At 55.3% G+C, this 2,615-nt stretch overlaps 1 pseudogene; it reads left to right on the top strand.

Moving 5' to 3' along the window:
- Positions 1-1,049: 1,049 nt before the first annotated feature.
- On the top strand, positions 1,050-2,079 carry LOC123396286 (annotated as a pseudogene).
- The last annotated feature ends 536 nt before the right edge of the window (positions 2,080-2,615 follow it).

Raw genomic sequence — 2,615 nt, 5'->3', positions numbered from 1 at the left:
TGACACCAAATCTCACGAGATACATTGGTTAGCGACTTGATTCACTCGTCGGAGGTCTTGAGTTTGATCCCTCACGCACTTTTGATTTTGGGAATTGTTGACTCGCAGCTGGGTCGCCCCAGTCGGGTGAGGCCTAGCATGTTCTGCAGCACACACACCCTCTCCTCCTTCCTTTTCTTTTATGTTTTTAACTCTAAAAATTCTGCGCACGCGTGCTCCCGTTGTGGTTCGGACCTGTGACCGTGTGGTCATTCATACTCCCTCCATCCATATATATATATAGGGCATAATGCATTTTTTGAGATTAGCTTTGACTATTGATAGGATTAATAGTGTATGAAATGTATAATATAAAAATTATATCAATGAAAGCTCCTTTCATGTACGAATTTGAAGACATGCTTTGTGTAACTTGCATGTCATATATTATTCTCTAGCATATGGTCAAAGTTAGCCTTGAAAAACACATTAGACTCTACATATCTCTACTATTAAAGAAGAATCTGCCGTCGTCGTGATGGTTCGACCACGACAGACCCCCCTCGCTAGCACTTCCACCGCTAGCAGTTTCACCGATTTTTTTCATCCCTTCATAAACCAATTGATTAAATACAGAACAAAACCGGTTCACAGGAAAACCCTCTACCTCTCGACCTTTCCTTTCGCCCGGTGTGATTCCCTCGCGTGATTTTCAAGATTTCAGTCAACCAACCCCCGCATGCGTTATGATCGATCCCTCGGGCCCTCACGCGGCTTCCCGGTACGCGCAAAAATCTCCACGACCCCGTCTGAACCACCGTCTCCCAGATTCCAGTGCAGCGGCGGCCTCGGGCGCGATGAGCGGCAGTAGGAGCGGCGGCACCGGCCTCCGGCGCGACGGGCGGGTCCAGCGGCGGCCTCGGGCGCGATGAGCGGCAGCAGGAGCGGCGGCACCGGCCTCCGGCGCGATGGGCGGGTGCAGCGGCAGCCTCGAGCGCGATGAGCGGCAGCAGGAGCGGCGGCACCGGCCTCCGGCATGACGGGCGAGTGCAGCGGCAGCCTCGGGCGCGATGAGCGGGAGCAGGAGCGGCGGCAAGATCCGCCTCGTCCCGATCCGCCACGGCGACCCCGCGGTCGACGTGGGTGACGTCGCCGCCGAAGGGAGGGCGGAGGACGACTACCCGAAGCCGGCCTCCTTCGCCAAGACGCTCACATAGTCCAACGACAACCACGACGGGGGCTTCTCGGTCCCGCGTTTCTGCATCGAGACCATCTTCTCAGCGCTCGACTATAGCTCGGAGCCTCCCTTGCAGAGCATCATCGTCAGGGACGTGCACGGGGACGAGTTCAAGTTCCGCCACATCTATCGGAGCACCCCACTCCGCCACCTGCTCACCACCGACTGGAGGAATTTCGTCAACCAGAAGAAGCTCCTCGCCGGCGACTCCATCGTCTTCCTGCGCAGCGACGGCGGCGAGGTCCACGTCGGCGTCCACCACACCAAGGGCGTCTTCTGCGACGAGGGCCACTCCGGGTGGGACCACTACAGGGGCCTGATGCGCGGCGGCAATGCGGGCTCCGACGATGCCGCCACCAAGGGCAAGGCCCCCGCCGAGGACGTGGTTGCGGCGGTAAGGTTGGCCGCCGACGAGCAGCCGTTCGAGGTGGTGTACTACCCGCGGCGAGCACCCCGGAGTTCTGCGTGCGCGCGGGCACGGTGAGGGCGGCCATGCAGGTGTAGTGGTGCCCCGGCATGCGCTTCAAGATGGCGTTAGAGACCGAGGACTCATCTGTCACAGACCGTATTCGACCAGGAGGTCGGCGCCTTGATCGTGGGCATCTTCGAGGGCATCAAGGCGACCGTTTTTGCTCATGGAGCAACCGGCAGCGGCAAGACCTACAGGATGCAGGTGCCCATTCCATTCTTCCCGTCTTGCACACAACATGTTTGCAGATATGCTGCACGACTGACCTGTTTCTATTACGCAGGGCCGTGATGATCTGCCGGGGCTCATCCCTTTGTCGGTTGTGACCATCCTGGCACAATGTACTGGCACGTGCTGCTCTGTCGAGATCTCCTACTACGAGGTGTACATGTAACGGTGCTATGACTTGCTCGAGCCCAAGTCAAGACAGATCATGGCATTGGACGACAAGCTTGGCAACCTGCAGCTCAAGGTCTTGGCTTGGGTAATGCGATGGCGCTTGGTCATCCTCAGATGTCCGTGTCTGCTCATATGTAGCTTCTGCAGCACACTTACTGTTGTCTTTTTGTGGTTTTAGGCCCCTGTGCGATCAGCGGAGGAATTTCAGGAGATCTACTTGATAGGTGTGCAGAGTAGAAAAGCCGCCCACACAGGCCTGAATGATGTCTCATGTAGGAGCCATGATGTGCCCTCTATCACGGTCAGTAATGATACTGTCAAAGGGAGGCTTAACCTCATCGACTTGTCTGGTATGATTCCCTATAATAAGGTGCATAGAACATATAAAAGCTTTACATTTCCAGTTTAAGATCATGTCGTGTTGGTTTCATATCAGGAACTAAGGACAATAGAAAGACTTGCAATGAAGGGATCCGCCTTCAAGAAAGCTCTAGATCAATTCTTCGTTGTTTGCATTATCTAATGTCATTT

The sequence above is a fragment of the Hordeum vulgare genome, chromosome 5H, assembly GCF_904849725.1.
Source record: "Hordeum vulgare subsp. vulgare chromosome 5H, MorexV3_pseudomolecules_assembly, whole genome shotgun sequence".
Taxonomy (NCBI): Eukaryota; Viridiplantae; Streptophyta; class Magnoliopsida; order Poales; family Poaceae; genus Hordeum; species Hordeum vulgare.
The sequence above is the reverse complement of the archived record's forward strand: the minus strand, read 5'-3'. Positions and strand labels throughout refer to the sequence as shown.